This window comes from Poeciliopsis prolifica, unplaced genomic scaffold, assembly GCF_027474105.1.
Source record: "Poeciliopsis prolifica strain line A6 unplaced genomic scaffold, Auburn_PproV2 SCAFFOLD306, whole genome shotgun sequence".
Lineage (NCBI taxonomy): Eukaryota > Metazoa > Chordata > Actinopteri > Cyprinodontiformes > Poeciliidae > Poeciliopsis > Poeciliopsis prolifica.
The window spans coordinates 22103-40142 of record NW_026562681.1 but is presented as its reverse complement, the minus strand read 5'-3'; the positions used below and the strand labels follow the sequence as shown (position 1 = coordinate 40142).

General features: G+C 39.0%; 1 pseudogene; it reads left to right on the top strand.

The window, feature by feature from the left end:
• The first annotated feature begins 2344 nt into the window (after positions 1 to 2344).
• Positions 2345 to 18040, top strand: part of LOC129357795 (formin-binding protein 1-like) — a 36616-nt pseudogene continuing 20920 nt past the window's right edge.

The window sequence follows — 18040 nt, the reverse complement described above, 5'->3', positions numbered from 1 at the left end:
TTTTGCAAAGATTGTACTTTATTTAAAACTAATAGGTCCATATCAGATGAGCTGTATTGTTATTATTTTGGAGTTTTTATGAGGAAGATTAACACTCCAGATATTGAAATTTATGAATTACATTGTTTTTGGGAACAACGTGGATTAACTCACATTTACAATGTGAGAGTCACTAGTATTGCTGAGTCACACACAAAAAAGCCAGTATAGCCCAAAGGTGTTTTGCAGGCTTACACACGTACAAGTTGTCTCTGAGAAAATGTGGGTGAGTTTTTTTCTTCTTCTTCTTCTTTTTTGCTTTCAAAGCTTTGTTTCCTTGGCACACTCATTGGAGTCCAGACAGTTTTTCCTTTAATCTCAATATGTTCAGTAAGGAAGCAGAGAGCGCTCGGCACATCTCCGCAAGTGGCTTGTGGCATTGGAAAGTGTGCACAGCTTGACATGTTGCGTCAGAGTAGCAAAACATGCAACCTTCCTGTCTCTGGCAGCAGCCATGCTTATATGCAAAGCAGAACTAGTCTGTAGTACAGAAGGCTAAAATTAAGCCTAGTCATTATGCACAAGGATGCAGCTAAGCACCTTGTCATGTAAGCAGGTCACCTAATAAGTGTCTTTATTTTATATGTAAAATAGGACAAGGATATCACAATAAAGTGACAAATTGCTTTGTTTTGGTCATTTAACAACTCTAAAACACCAGGTGAAGTTTTCCATATTTTGTTCTGCTCAAATCACAAATTTAGGATTGTACAGACTAACAAAGCTCTGTAAAATGAGAACAGGTTTTCAAAATCTTTTACCAAAAAAAACAAGCATCTGAAAGTGTGGCTTGCATTTATGTTGAGCCCAGTTGGAGGAGCACCATTGCTTCTTTGGGTGTATATTTCTACTAGCTTTGCACAACTAAAGACTACAATTTTGCTGATTTTTGTCAAAATAACTCCGTCAGTGGATGAAAAATCCTTATAAACAAACTGGGGTAAGGTATGGACTTTGACTATGCCATTCTAACAAGTAAAACTATGTCCCCTGCTTGGCTTTTTTGTTTTTGGATTTTTTTAAGGGAACTAATTTTGAATCCATGTTGTACTCTCCAGCTTTTTATCTGATTTGTCTATTTCTTTTAGTCTCTTAGATGAAATAAATGTTTTTAGTACGAGCTTGTTAATGTGATAACAGCTTGGCTAAAAGTTGCTCATTTAGCTCGCTGCAGCTCTTCACATGAACTAATTCTTGCGTTTATTAAAACAGCGACCAAGCACTCTGTCTTCATCACATGCATGATACATTTCGATGCACTCATCCTGTTGTTCCTGTGCTGTGAACAGGAAAGCAAGTGATAGGAAGTGAAGTTAAACTAGAGCAGGGTTGCTTAACCTCTCACCATCACCACTGTGGTGAGGCTGCGGACACGCATCAGACTGTGATATGCCATCCGCTTGCCGTTTGATTAAAAGCTTTCACATCTAAGTGAAACATTAGTGACATTAAAGACTGAAGAAGACTAAATCTTAGCTGAAGTGGCTTAAAAACTTTGTGACTATTTCATCAGCACTTATGATACTGATGTAATTGAGAGAATGGTAGCAGAAATGATTGTGACAGATGCCGTTTGTTTTCAGCTTTTGCAACTCGCCCCAGGTAAAACAGCTGTCACTCAGCTCCAAAATGTTGAATGCCTTCAGTGCAACATCACAGCAGTGATTATAGTATTCACCAGCTCTATAAACACAGGCTGGGAGTGTTTGTTGTCGTCACCATTCTGTACTCGATAAATTACCAACTAGATAGCGCAGGAATTGTTGTAATCTAACTGTAGCTTTTGGATCGAAGGATGAAATTTAGACAGAATTCAGCTCATTAACTGAGCTGTGCTGACACTCCTAGTTGAAATGCACTGGCAGTTTTTCAAAATGTTTTGTGGAAGCAGAGAGAATTGAGAAATTGATGTGAATCACGTGCATGCAACTTTTCCTTAATAGGGACATGTACAAATCCAACCAAAAAAAAGGAAGTAAAATCTGGTAGTGCATGTGACGGTTTGCAGTGAAACCATAGTGAAAACAAGAAAACATTAAATGATACAAGAACATTCTGCAGCTACATTAATTCAGTGACCCTTTAATGCCATGCTAGCTCTGCTTTACAAAAAGACAAGAGACTTCTCAGATCTAAAACTGGAACTGTGTCAAAGGGGCTTCACAACCAAAGACAGCACAAAGTGTAAAGCGGAAAACCGTCCAGCTGTCACATCTCTGCACCTACAAAGTCTCACTTCCCACACATGGTTCATTTGGGAAGTAGATGTATGTTACCTTGCATACCGATGCATCACTGCGTGGAATGAAGGTGAACTTCTCGGCAGATCAAAACGTATTGATGCAGCAGCATGGACAAGATTGAAACTCTGATCAAAGAGCAGCAGCTTAAGGTGAGTCGAACGCTGCAGGGTCGCTTGGTTATGTTTAGGAATTTTGCAGTATTGGAGACACATTTTCTTGCTCGCTTGTCGTTCTCGATTCAATTTTGTGCAAAGGATTATCTGGAAAGAGAAGGAACATTCGATACACTTCGCCAAAGGGGTCTAGACTTGTTTAGGTTGTGCATTCCCAGCTCTGAGATGTCTCAGCTGATTTCCTTGAAGTGTTATTTAGACTTTGAAGCAGCCTGTTGTTAGGCTGAGATTTCCTCAGTCTCTTCTGCTCCCGTATATCATCATGAGTCACCCTGAACTCCCCGCTTTGGGTTCAGTTGCATCCCCCCTGCTGCTCGCTCGACATCGCAGGACTTGAAATATGAGCTGCCTTGTTTCCATCAAAGCCTGAGAGGTTGGCCAGACTACAGCAGGGCTCCTCATTAAATCTTACACTCATCACCACACACCTGCAGACTCGGTGATACTACCTCAGGCCCCTTTGAAGCAATGTGACGGTGATAGGATGATGAACGCGTCCACATTTGATCTGAGTGCAGTCTTGAGAGTGGAGAGTAGAATGAAGAAGAATTTAATTAGAAAAATGAGCTATGCAGATAAACAGGTGGCGATAATAGATTTAAACCAAGCTTTAGTCAAAGGAAATTTATTGAACATTGATTTTGAACTTCGTCTTTTAAGTCCAAAAAGATGTTTTATCAATTTGTAAGCTATGTGTATGGAATAAGAATAGACTGATGAGATCCTTACTTTATAATTACCTTGAGTAAATAAACCACTGATTCACTGTATTTTATAAAAAAATGTGTCATAATCACTCAGCTCCTGCTGTTGTCATTCTTTGTTGCGCTCAAGTCTATTTTTGCTAGATTTGAGCAGAAATAAAGACTTAACACTTATTAAATTTAGCTGTGGCTTTCAGTTGAGCTTTGCACAGATTATTCTACCTTTTTCCTGTTCTGCTTTTTATAAAGCAGCACCAGCAAAACTAGAAAAACTGCCTTTCCTGCAAAACAGCAGTGTGAATGCTGGAAGATAAAGCATTCATTTCAATTTTGATGAAACACCTGACATGAAGTAGAGATCCTAACAATGGCTAAGTGTAAAAATGGGTGCAATCATTAAAATAATGAGAATTTTACAAAAAAAAAAATCAAATCTAAACAGAAGTAGTGCTTCAAAGTGTCGTGTAGGTTCAAAGGGCAAAGTTAATGCCATTGCTTTTGAAACATTCAAGCTTCTTAGGCATCCATATGACATTATTTACAATTATCTAAAAGCTGAACTCTTAGAGGACATATTTTCCTTTGTTTTCAATATAAATAGTTAATTTATTGTTGGTGTTGCACCCAACCACTTCTACTAAAGGAGAAGATAGACTAACTTGCAGCTCACACCACACAGATTCTCAAAGATTGAGAGCAACCATATCTGGACCTCTGTATTTCCACCAGCAAAGACATGGCATCAACTCTATTGCGTGGTCATGTATAAAAGCAATAGAAAACTTTTCAGGGACAAGTAAATGAGTTGTGTTTTTATATTATACTTGTTTGTCCAGACTTTCAAGCGCTACCTTGAGCTAATGCCCATGTCACCCATAATTACTATTACATCTGGATTGTCTCATTCATTTTTGATTGAACAATGAATTATAAAACAAGTGAAATTATTAAAAAAGCATATAAAAGTTGAAAAAAGCAGCTGTTACAGCAAACACCTTATGAATGAGCTAAATGTTATAACGGGAGATTTATTCATACAAAAACGATTAATCAAATGCTCCTCCTGGATTGCATAAGGATTTCTTATGTAAGTGGAGCTGTTTTCTCACCTCAAAACTGAACGAAAGCCGTTGCTGGAACCGATTGGTCATCTTGTCTTTAGAACAGTGACTCAGTCCCTTCTCAGCACCGTTTGTTGCAGCCTCTAATTTTTCATCACTGCCTTTTTTCCCTTTTGTGTTGTTTGCACAGTCAGTCTCTAAGCACTGCTGTCATACTCTAAATCAGCCATTGTTCTGAAGCCACTGATTGGGCCTTGCAGTCGTCCGTGTTCTGCTAATTACTGCGATATTGTTCTACATACCGTCGATGTGATTTGGTCTTTAGGTGGCAACTGTGTCAAGTTTCCTCAGGAGTGGCAGCAGAGAGCATTGTTAGCTATTTATAGCAAGTCAAGGTGGATGGTTGTGAACAAACAACTTTCTCAGGTTTTTGACCTTTAGTCTAAAATTACCCACTGTTTTAGGCTATCCTTCAGTGTAGTTTGAAACTATAGCTTATAAGGATAACAGACTCAGGATCACTTATTTCTTTTTTCTACTGCTTTGTTACCGTCCTGGAAAGATGGAGGAAAATACAGCAGCAAAGAAATCTGTTGAATTCATTTTAATACATTTTAAACTCCTACTTATGTGTGGGCAAACACGACAGCAAAGAGCTGTGGTCTCAGTTCTCCATCTGTGCACATTCGCGGTCTGAAGCCACACATCAGTGAGTTTGTTGCTTCTGTAGCCAAATCGGAGTCACTGTGCTTCCTTAAAATCCCCGTTTCCAGGAGGTGCCACATGTGGTCAGTTCATGTGCAAACATTTTCACCACAGTTTTTATTTTTTTGGGGCTTAATCCGAAATGAGCCAAAGCCATGTTGAAAACTGAAGGATGTCACTGTGGTCTCTTGCGACCTCAAAGCAGTCGAGCAGCTGAAAATGATTCCAGCACTCACTCCTGACCCCTCCTGAATCTCTTCACATTGCCTCCTCTGCTTTTCCCCCCTCTCATCTGGCTGAGTCATTCTCCTAATGGACACAAGTTTAGAAATTTTCCTCATTTCTTTTAAAACTCTACTTAATTTGTTAAGTAGAGTTCAGCTTTTGTCCAGTTTCTTCTTGCGCATGTGAATCATGACAGATGATACCTCTTACTATTCTTTTAACTCAATTGTACAAAAGTGGTACATTGGGTGCATGAAATGTAAGTTATGCTAAGCAACAGACATAATTCGATTAGAATCTGATTCTACTGTTGTAATCACTTATTGTTTCATTCATAATCAAATTCTGTTTCTGAATCAGCGTTTTCCCCTCGGTACTCTGCCTAGCATGAGATGTATCATGTACAACATCATGTGAAATGCGCTGCGAGGAAGAAAAAACATCCTCCTTGTGTCAGTCAGTCAGTCCAGTGCCATCTCTTCTCATATCCTGAAACCAGGCATGCATGGGTGGAGTGAAAGGGCTGCCACATAATTTAGAGAAAGCCTGGGAAACTCCAGCAGAGATTTTGCTAATTTAGTTGCAGGGAACCACGTATTATACACTTTTTAAGATAATAACCCCACCTCGAATGGAAAGTTAGATTTTGTTTACATTATTGAAAAACTGAGGAAGAAATGGTGCTGTATGGTTCCATGTAATGTATTTCTAGACTACCATGCTCATTAAAGTTTTATTTTAATGAAAGCTTATTTTTGGATCTGGTAATAGATACAAAAATACCACACATTTAATGTTTTATGACAAACTTTAAAGCAACCACTCATTTCTTTATCTGAACTGCTATATTACAGCAGTATAATTTGTACTATCCTAAAGCTCCTCTTTTCTATGTCCTTGTTGCAGGAGCCTATTTCCATTCAGATCTACAGTTCTAAATAATGACAGGCCACCACCAGGTAACTGAGTGGCCGGCATAGTTAACTGGGTGTTGAGCATGCTGGTTACTACTCTCCAATGATAACACAATTATGTAGTCCCCTACTTATTTCCACTGCTCAGTTACCTGTGCAGGCCTGTCATTATTCAGATCAGTTGGCTTCGGAGTGGATATTCTCTCCTACGACAAGTATGTAGCCACTGCTGATGTGCAACAGTCTAAATTTTGGCACTAATACAGTGCTGTAGTATCTTGCTTCATATGTTGATGTATCTAAAAATGAAATCTATATGGGTTCATGTGAAGAAATTAAGCACTGTTGTGCATATTGGGGTGAAAGATGAACAATCCACAGTGTACTATAAAGCAAGTTAATTTTTGGCATGGTGTTATCCTTATCGATTACTTTATTTAGCTGAAAGTTCAATTCTCTGCATAGATGTAGTGAGCGCCCCCAGTCAGAGTAACTTACTCAAGGCAAGGCCAAATTCCCACTATATGTCAGTCACTCCAAGCTTTCAGCATGCCGACGTGAGGGAATCTTCACCAGTGCAGACAAAGCATCTTCACAGAGTAACAAGATATTAAGTTCAAGGTTCTTTATTTGAGTACATGAAATCTTCAGACCAGTCACATTTGAACTTTTGTGCAAAGTTCGATGAGTCAACACTTAAATGGAAAAACCCCCAAAAAAACCAGACAGCGTGGAGCAAATTAATAATTTAAAAGTTCCTTCTGTAATGTTCCCCAGAAAAGGAGTCAAATTATCTTTTATTTTTTAAGATAAAGACTATTTCTCTGCTGAGAAATAGTCCTCAGGCCTCTGAGTGGTGAGGTGTTAAGACAATATGTGTGTTTGATTGTGGTCTCTTGTTTTTTTGTGAATGTTAGAAACTTCTAAGCGACAAAGGTGTTAAGACTGAAAGGAAAAATTTTAATATATTACTCAGAACTTGGTTGAGTAATTGTAAACTGTGACTACATTTTCTCGGACTGAGTTCGAGTAAGTAAGTCAGTAAGCAGCCCCTGCGTGTAAGCAGCGTCTGACCTGACAGGCTGAAAAAGTATTTGACTGATCTATTTATGAACTGAAACTGTGCACAAGCCCCGAAGTGAGGCCTTAGAGTAAAGTGCATAAGGAAAATATTTTATGAAGTCTCTCATTTACATCCACAGTGTTTGCCAGCTGACTTAATTATAATCTAGTATAACTATTTTTTATGAGTTTTTTTTCCTCCAAGTTGCAAAATCTCTGCTGCAGCCTCGGTTTGATTCAAAAACAACTCTTAAACATAAAGGGTATACTTTGGCTCTGCTGAGAAACATGCCATTCTCAGTTTTTTTAGTGCAGCTAGAAGTGAAACATGTCACAACAGCATGGCTGCTTTGACAAGAAGTTTCACTTAAGACCTATGAAGCAACGGTACCTCAAGTAGGAAGTTCAACCTGCTGAATTATGTTTTAGCTCCTCCCTATGTGCCTGCAGCTTGTTTCATTTCATGTTCTGGGCTTTCACTACAGTATTACATAGTAAGAGCAGGATGCAGAAAAATGACAGTAATGTTCATCACTGTCAGTTGTGTTTTTATTGGGATTTTACTTGGTAAGGTAGGACAAAATTGTGAAGGAAAAAAAACACTTCTAAAATAAAACGCTGAAATGTTTGGTGTGCTGTATTCAGTCCCCTTTTTGTTGTAATTTCTCCACATCTGGGTTTTAGCATTTTGTCGACTAAACATATACATCTGCTGTGCAAATGAAGGGGACTCCAAATGGCCAAAAATAAGGATGACATTCAGAGGACTAAAGTGTGGCACTTGAATTACAAGATCTGACCAAGTTTGCATTCAAGTTACCCTTTGCAATATTGCAAACTCTGACATCGTGATTCCTCTTGCAGTTTGAAGTAGCATGTGGCGCTTCCATTCATCATACTTGTGATGAAACGTGGTAGTGGCAGAATCATAAAGGGATAATTTTCTTCAACACAAAAAGGTGAACTAGTCTGAGTTGATGGAAAGCGCCTACAAAAAACTTGAGAAAGGGGGAAAGGTTAAATGTCAAGCAGCAAATCAGCATTAAATATACAATCTATAACAGAATATCAGTGTGTTAGAGTGGCCAGTCAAAGTATAGATCAAAAAGGTAAAGTCTAGACCAAGATCCAAATGAGAATTTGGAAAATGGATGTCCACAAATGCCAACACCCCAAAAGACAAGCAGCTCTGAGCACAGCAAAGAAGTGGTTCTGCAAAGTGTTAACTTGGGAAGCCTACATACATTTCAAGTAGTTTGTGGTTGTAGGTGTTGTTGCAGTTCATTGATATTGGGTTAATATTGAAGTTCAAAGTTCCCTTCATTCCTAGGAATATATTTTATAAGAATTAAAGAGCCTTATCCGTACAAAAAGGAACAAAAACAGCTCAGGGGGAACAATGGCTAATGTGTGTGCAGGCTGGCCTGGTAGGCTTAATCCACAGAGCAGCCTAATGGGTGTTAAAGGTACAAGGGAGGTACAGTAATCAGATTAATAACAGGGTCATTTAATCAAGTTCTCTACTAGTTCTTTCTCTCACTGTTTTTTACCTCGGCATGGTGAGCTTCTGTTCAGCCTCGTGAGATAAAAATATTCTTATTTTAATACCTTACTTTGACTAACTTTAACGCTACAGTTTAATGGAAATCAAACCAATCAAGATTTTTAGATTCTGCCGAAACCAGCTTTTCGCTTGAGATGGATTAACTTCGTCCAGGACGTTCGATTTTTGCGCTCTCCTTGCAAGAAAACCCCGTGCCATGTTGCGAAGAAGAAGCCAGTTTTTTGTGCTCATTGACAATGCTCTTCTGTGAAAGCGGAAAAAGAAGAGGAGCGAAAGGAAGAGGAGCCCGCAGCGAGCGCTTTTGAGGAGTATCTGCAGACGCTCCTCCAGTTGAAGGCAACCAGTGCTGTAAGTGAGCGGAGGAGTGAGGAAGTTCTCATTTCAGACATATAGACTGCGCTCAAAGCTACTGTGGGTCTTCCAACTGAATCAATCTGATGTCTGTGGAGTTTTAATACCCCTTAGCTGGAACACTTTTAAGTAAATGTAGCTACTAATCGCAGCAGCAAAGATGCCTGTTGAATTGATTTTGATACATTTTAAACTCCTACTTATGTGTGGGCAAACACGACAGCAAAGAGCTGTGGTCTCAGTTCTCCATCTGACGTCCAAGGCGCCGACTTGGACGTCACGTCTCTCTGTGCTGCATAGGTAGGACGTTTGAAAGACACACAGGAAGTGTTACATGTACCAATGGAAGCTGCTCTTATGGTTTCTGACAAGCGGAGGTGTTGCTTCTATAAATACTTTGATAGCGTTCCGACATGAGATGTCCTCTCTGGACAAACCAGCTGCTCAGTCATGTGTGATCATTGGCCTCCAAATGTGTGTCATCTTGTCCTATTTTTCATTCAACTTTGCAAAAGGAAGTGCATTGCAGTCTAAAACATACATTTTTGCCGTTTTTTTTTTTGTCATTAGTTTAGGAACACATTTGGAGTTTTATTTGGACTCAAAGCTTCAGAATTTAAGTGCGATAAAGTACCACATGTAAATCATGCAGCCGGTTCAGATGGTTTAGATCAGTAAAACAGCTAAATGTAGCTTTGCTAGATATAAGAGAGAGCTTTTAAATAATGATTTCATTTATTATTATTAAGAAAAGCTGCTTTAAACAACTTGGTCTTGTGTTGTTGCCAACTGTTGCAACAATTATGAAGTGTTTATATCTGAGGAAAAGTCTTTTCTTTCTCTTTTGGCTCAGTCTTCTTTGCAGAATTGTTTTAATTCAGTCAAATTGGAGAGTTTTTAAACAAGAATACTGACATTCTGAATGAACTAATCTTGGACTAATTTTAACAACCAGTTCTATCTTTTCCATTTATAGACAATGGCTTTCAGTGTGGGGTTCTGGAGTTTTACAAATGGTCTTGTAGTTTAATCCATATGGACAAATGACAATCACTTTGACTTCGCAACCATTTCTGTATTTTTCTTTTAGTTTTATTCTGTTTCTACAAATGTGGCAAATACATATATTCCACATATTACTTTTTATATTTTTACATAAAAAGTCAGTATCAATGATACAAAACAGATAAATAGAAGAAATCTTTAAGAGGAAAAAACCTTTTCTGATTTTCAGGGATTGACCATAAATAATAACAACAGATCGTAAGCCTCTAATAAGCGATATTAAAATTATCCATACCCTTAATTATTAGAATTTTACAAATAAATTCATGAACATGATGAGAAAATGTTTCTCAAGACTTTTTTGTTTGTGCCTGATCATATTTCTTTGCATTTCGTATTAAAAAAGCCATAATTTCTGCTGAGGTCACAGGAACCAACCTCAACCAGAACTAAAATATCAGATGACATTTGCTGTGGACACTCATATGATCATCATCTGTTTTTATTTGTGCAAGTTTGCATCTTTTCCTGTGAATCCTCTCTGATACTGTTGCTGTACAGGGCCGCAGATGCTTTGTTTCAGACCCCGCTTTCTCGGACAAAGCTCGGTGTGTGTTCAAGAGGGGGCTTGGCATCTCCGTTAAATATTTGTTCTTGCTGCAAGACGCCCACCATCATGAAGCCCTGTGACCGCCTGCAGCAATCGGCTCATGTATGGCGAGCGGTACTGGTCGAGCAGACACAGCCTCGCTTTGAGTCCGTGAAGTGTGCGGTCAGGTCCGCTCTGTTGGTTCCTCCGTGTTCTTTGAGGTTATGAATAATTAGTGAAAGGACAAGTCCAGATTTTCCAACATTTTGTGTACTTTTTTTTCCCCACCAAGCCAGGAGGGCTTTTGCTGGAACAATTCAGCCGTTTGTTGGTTATTTTAATTGGTTGGACTCTCACAGCCCACTGAACAGATCTGGATGGCTGCTGTTTCTTTCTGTTCATTCTTATTACCTCTGCAGGTTTGGATTTATCAGCTAATGAGACTAAGTGACATATAAAGAATCAAACCTTTCGCACTACAGGGTCTTCCAAAACTCCTTTACCACATTACAATTCAAACTTGTATTGGTATGTTTTGCAATGGACTTAATTTGTGAAGGAAAATTATAGTTTTTCATAGTTTTGTGTGAACAGAGTGTCTGAACATCCTTAAAAAAAATCTTAAATTAAGGGCCTAATTCATTTAAAAATGGAAGTTGGCCTTTAACATGTTGACCACAGGTCTTGAATTTTGTCTTGTCAGAACTGTTTCATATTGTCTATTCAGTGCATTTCATTTTCTTTCTTACGGGTCTTTTCTGTCAGTCGCACTCAGACATTTTCATTGCGTTCTGCGACCCGAGACAGTTTTGGTTACCAGTAACTCACTGCTCACATATCTTATCTAGCCGACTAGCTTGATAACTTTTTTGCGTCCATCTTGGGTAACTGCAAATTTATTCACCATTTGACTGGACAAGTTTGCAGATTTATGTGGAGATAAATGTCTTAAATTCCCTTCATTGTGGTCTTTAAAAGTCTTACGTTTGAATGGGTGAAGCCTGGAGAAACCTGTAACCTCCACTTATATTCAGCCCTCCTGAAACAATAGTTTGTAGGAAACCAAGCCCTCCAGGATATTTCCCTTGCAAAATAGCTCAAGCTTAGTCAGATTGGTAGAACTTTGTATTTAAACATTACCTGTCAAGCATTGCCACAGATAGCTTAGATTTAGTTTTAGTTAGCAGTGTTTTTCAGCATGACTAACACAAACCCACCTACCAGTCTTTACTCTCCAGTCAATATGCTGAACAAATGAAAAAGAAAAAAAGGCTTCTTTTCTCATTGTTCTCCATCCAACTGAACATCTGTCTTCTCAAGCCCGCTGATCCCAGCATGTTGTGTTTCTCTTTTCGCCCACTGACAGGCAGGGAAAAGTACTGAAGTCTCCACCATTCTCCTTCATAATATTCATCTAAAGTATCCTCCATGTTTCCCTTCCAGGTTCAGATCTGTTTATTTGGACTTTTCTTTCCCTATATGACTTTCGCAGCTCGAGGTCAGAAAACTGCAACATTATATTTGCGACCAACTTGCTAATTAATGAAATACTGCTTCGGTACATTTGCCTCTTCTCCAGTGTGCTAGTTTGCAATTCCTGTTTGCGTTGTCAGTTTTCTACATTTTGTTAGCCAACAAGCAGCTCTGTTTTCCCCCTCCTTTCTTGTCTTTTTAATAGCGTATTGATTTCAGCTGTGACCATCAGAGCAGCAAGGCGCCCTACGTGGAGCTGGCTATAACCTGTTAAATGAAGATGTCCCCAGAAATGTTTGCACCGGGAGTTTAAAATCAGTACATTTCTTTTACCATTATGCTGTAAATTCACTCTATTCCCTTTTATGATGTGGCGCAAGAGGGCCTTTACTGGCTCTATTTTCTTTCCATTTTTTTCATCAGCTTTGTTTTAGGATTTATAAAAAGAAATATCTAATATTAGATTAAATTTTTATGCGGATTTTTTTAAATGCTCAATTTGCAGTGAGACTCAGACATTTCTTTAAAAGTTGTCAGTATTTTTTGAGGTCTTTTATGTAAATATTTACATTTGAGGGTTTTTGTTTGACGACTTTACTCTCTACTGCCATGTGTGTTAGATAAGGGAATTACGACCACTGCGGGATTATTTTCTACATTACACATCACTTTTTTCCTGTTAATAAATGAAGTAAACATGAAGGCTTATCTTTATATCCACCCTTAGATGAAGTTTTCATTACAAACCATACACTGAGCAGACTCACACACACTCACACGCACGCATGCATTCACACACTCTTTATGAGTTCTGTGTCTGTGCTGGACACTAATAAAGTTTCTCCTTATCCCCTTATGGCTGTGATTGTATAATTTGGACTGAACAGATTGCTAAATAATGTGCATTAGTTTAGATTAACCACTAGTCCGATGTTAACCTGCACCATAATCCCCAGCTCTCTGCTTAGGAGGGATTTTGCAGGGTCAGAAGACTGTTCCTATAAAACAAACATGCACTTGTTTTCATTTATTACCACCAATGGGGAATCTATGTATTCAGGAACTGATCAAATATCTTCTATTTTTGTCCCTTTTTTCTAATTTCCTGCATGCTGCTAAGTACTTGTTAGTCGCAAAGTTCTATTTATTTTCAGTTTATGTTCTACAACAATAGTTTGCGAAACACAGTGAGTTGGGGCTGTGGCCTGAAATAACAAGCTGAATGGTTCTGGAAGGGATCTCCTACATTGTTTATTCCTTGATCTGGGAACAAGCTTAGGCGTCAGAGGCTGGCAGATGAAAGAATGGAAGCAGGTAAAGGTCAGGACAGGGATTTATTAAGAGAGAAGGAAGAAAATTCCCTAGTTTCTGTGTGCAGGTTTAACCCTAATGCAGCCAACCATGACAGAGTTGATAATAGTGTATAATTTGCATGCATGGTCCACGAGTGAACTTTGAGTAAAAGAGAAGTGTGTTCATTTTGCATTTGTAGTCAAAATATTTTTAACCGCACACATCATTGGGACACTAGTGCTTTACATTTTCAGCTGGGGGATGCAGGTTTAAAAATATAAAACAGAAATGTCACCCTATTATTTAAAGTAATAGTGGGACATAAAGTAATAGCAAGTTTGTAAGCAGTTAATATCTGATCTTTTACATATATACAGTTTGTAATGTAAACTAGTGGTTAATCTAAGGGTTTATATGTATATAAACCAACCAGTTTTTTTTTTTAATTTTTTCAGTTTAATGAAGATCTTATCAAGGTTAAAGACATATGTATTGTGGTATACCTGAGGATAATCATTTTTTTTCTTGTGCTACATTAATTGAAACAAAACAATCAAATCTGGTGAAAATTAGAAAGAACAGGTTAGACAAAAAACACTACTTGCTGATTAAAGAGTGGTTGGTTATTTTATTCATTTTTTGTTATAATGTTATAATCATATGACCTGGAAATTCATTATATTGACAACAACGAAGCTTTTACATATATATAATGAAGGAAAACTTGATAATGCTCTCACTTTTTTTTTATAGATTTTTGTTATTAGATCTGCTCCATCTGGTCATGGAGAGGTGATAGGCTTTGATGGGTTTAAATACTTTACTGGCTGGAATGGCAGGAGTTTGATGTGATAAGGAGGGAGGCTGTAACAGTATACGCCACAATCACTTCTTATAATGTGTGTGTTTTCTTAACAGTCGCCTGCCTGAGAATCATAAATTATTAATCTGATGTTTCTAGCGCAGCTTGGAAATTGCGCCACTGATGGCTTTTCCATTTTACTCCAGCAAGAGCATCACCTCCCAGTGACTCATCACAACCTGAACAAGAAGCTTTGCACAATTGTTTTTTTTTTTTTTTGGTTTGCTGTATAGTTTATTCAATTTTCACACTTTGGAGAGGTTTGCAAACTCAAAGAGGCTCCTGACCTCCAACCATATGTAATCTCCTATTGAGTAATCCCGCCTCTTGTGTCATTCCGAGTCCTTTCAAGCTCCCTCCCTTTGTTTTGCTCTCTCTCTCTCTCTCTCTCTCTCTCCCTCTCTGTCCTCTTCTCTCATCCCACTTATTCCACCTTACGCCTGATGGAGCATTAAGCCTGAACGCTACTGGCAGCCAGGGACTCATATTCATTCGGTTGTTGAGTGAACCAGCCAGGCTTTGGATCTTTCCCTTCACTCCCGTTTTTTTTTTTTTTTTTTCCTTTTACTCCTTCCAGAAAATCGGGAATTATTTGAACCGGCTCCTTTTTTACTGTGTGTGGAAGGTTGCAGGGTGGGGAGGGAGTCAGGAGACTTTGTTCCCAACCTCGGCACGCTCCTGCTGATCTGCACTTGCTCCCACTTGGGATACCCAGACAAAGGTCCCGCGGATGACCTCTCCAAACTAACTTTAGCTTTTCACCTCATTCACTCGGAGGGTGGTGAATTGAATGGGCATTTTCCAGAGTTTGGATGTTTCCACGCTGAGAGCCACCGGATAAGATGGTGCCCCTGCAGAAAAGGGTAATCTGAGAAATGTGTGTGGAGGAGGAGAGGAGGTCTTTATCGTGCATGATTTAGCTGCTCTGACGTGGGCTGCAAGTTGTCTTTTATTTTGTTCTGAATACTCTCTTTGTGGTTGAGATAAAGTAAATTAAGTTTTGATACTTCACTTGGAGCAAACTTCAAAGAAAGCATTTGGGGATTTAGAAGAAGCATAAACACAAATTCCAAAGGAAGATTCTTCACCCAAAGCAGAGAAAGTCTTATTGTTTGGGTTTTATCCATTGATTTTCCTGGCTGTGATGAGGGATTTCTCATTGAAATAAGCTGACAATGCAGTCTGGATCCCCTCCCCCCCACTTCTCATTCTATTGTTTTCTTTGAGTGCTTCAATTGAGAGTTGCTCCTTCAGTTTGAGGGTTTTCATTCAGGAGTGTTGAAGTGACTTTATCACACCTCATGTGATGAGATTTTACTGCAGTAAAGCGATGAAACTTTACCGTTCTGCACAAATCTAGGTGTTATTAAAAAAACATTTGGCTTTCCTCTACGACTACCTGACTTTGCTTCACAGAGCTGCAGACTGAAGCACACCTCTTCATCTTTTTCTTCACCACAACCACTTCCGTGTCACTTATGCTTTCAGTGCCGGATGCTTGGAGCACTGCTGTATCATTCTGCACGGTCTGCTTAAAAATCACATAGGTTTTTTTTTTTTTCTGGTGCTGACATCTTCTAAGATTCTCCCCTTATTAGTTGGATGTAAAGAAGACTAAAGACATGGTGGAGGAGAGGATGGGAGACTGTTGGAGCCACACCAAGGTTGCATTTTATGTTTTTTTTTTTGCTTAGATTGGGTAATATTGTCTGGATTTAGATGTGTCGTATGTGTGCTGATTTGCCAGATGAATTATTCGCTCTCTTTCCTGATGTGACAGCTTTGCCGACGTGACCTTGGCCAAGTCAAGGCTCATACTTTCCCCCACAAGTCTTGAATAATGACTTCAGACTGAGCAGCTGTGTTTGGTTATCAGACTGCTGGGGAATGGATTTACTACGAGGCACTGGAACATCCCACACTTTTTAAATCATATTTGGATCTGAAGGAGAAGTCGCTGGTGAAACTGGTAGCGCTGATTAATTGCTTAAGGAGAGAGACGAGTGTCATGTTTCTGGTGAGACGCCTCTCACTAGGGAATGCGTTGTGCAGATGTGAAACGAAAAGGTCACCCCATGCATATGGGGTTTTACCTCAAACTCCATTCTAAAAGTAATGCTAGTATTTATCCTCAATATGTTCATCTAAAGAAGGTGTAGATTTGTCCTTAGGTAACCTCTTAGATGATTAAAGCAGTTTGAAGAGCTCCATAGGTCAAGACGGAAGGCTAGCTTTAGCTGTTTCGATTTCTATCATTATCAGCATATAACAGCCCTTCATCACCTTTCTTTTTTAAGTAGTCGCTATTTATTTTAAGGGAAGCGAGGCGACACACTGTGTGTGGTGCATGTGACAGAGAGCATTCGCTGTAAAATAAGGTTATACTGTTTTAAATTAAAGGCTAAATGATTTTTGAAACTAGCATTACTAACTGCTGTCTCCATGTGCCTTCCCTTGAGAATGCCAATGCATAACTCTAAAATTGACATAAGGTTGTCAGTCTATAAGAACAACACACTGCTCACAACAAACAGCACTGGGAGTTCAATGACTTGGCTGAAAAAGATTGTGGTCACAGTAATACCGGCGGTACAGCTGAAAATGATCAACAGCTGATTTGTGGCGCATTTCTGTTCTTCACTCAATAAAATGTTTGATGCAACCTAATTATTTTCGCCTCTTGTTCTCTACAGGATCAGTTTGAAAACTTGGAGAAGCACACGCAGTGGGGAATCGAGTTTGTGGAGAAGTACAACAAATTTGTGAAGGAGCGATCGGAGATCGAAATCAACTATGCAAAGCAAATTAGGTGAGTGCTTTAGCTGACCCTATTTGATGTTGCTGCACTTCATATTATGTGGAGAATCTGAATGTCGCATTTTGAAAACACACTTCTGATCCAGTTTTGTTATTTCTATCGTGCTCAAATTGTCAAACTTTAAATAAGGCTGGATGGCATCAAGCAGGGTGTGTTGTTTTTTTTTTCCTTTTTCACCGGAGTTTTATCTTGCATTACATCACTTGTGATTACTTTAGAGCAGGGATGGGCAATCCTGGTCCTCGAGGGCCAGTGTCCTGCAACTCTTGGACGTCTCCCTGGTTCAACACAGCTGAATCAAATCGCTGAATCACTTCCTAAATGCAGTCAAGTTCTCCAGAGTCCTGCTAATAACTTCATTATTTGACCGAGGCCTGGAGTTGCCCAACCTCTGCTTTAGAGGGAATAGCAGCATTTACTTCTGTCTTATTCGTGTCAACATGGTGTTTCAACAGATTAAGTTGATCCCTGAATCAGGTTTGATGAGATGCCTCTGAATTTGGGGCCAGTAACATTGACCTGCAGCTGGCTTTCTCCTTTCCCTTTAATGAGAGGCAATGTGAGCGTCACAGGAAGTTTAAGTTTCATTTGAAAAAGTTAATGGACATTTCAGTGGTTGCCTTGCTTGGCAGATGAAATCATTTAGGCATAGAATAGATCTGATGAGTCAATCTTCTTTTTAAGAAAAGCACTCACTTTGCAAGTAAGCTCATTAGCTACGAAGTAAGCTAATTGGCCTTAAAAAAATAAAAGGCATGGTCTGTTTCCTCAAACTAAATCAAAAGTGTTCCAATATACAAAGAAATAAAAAATGTAAGTACTTAATTTTTGTCTGAAGTGCATCTGTATGGCAAAGTAGCACATTTCCATGCAAACCCCAATGTCTGGTTTCAGCCAGTGAAATAAGTCAAAGTGGACGTCCGCTCGACTCCTCTCTCCATCCTTTTCCGTATAGCTGT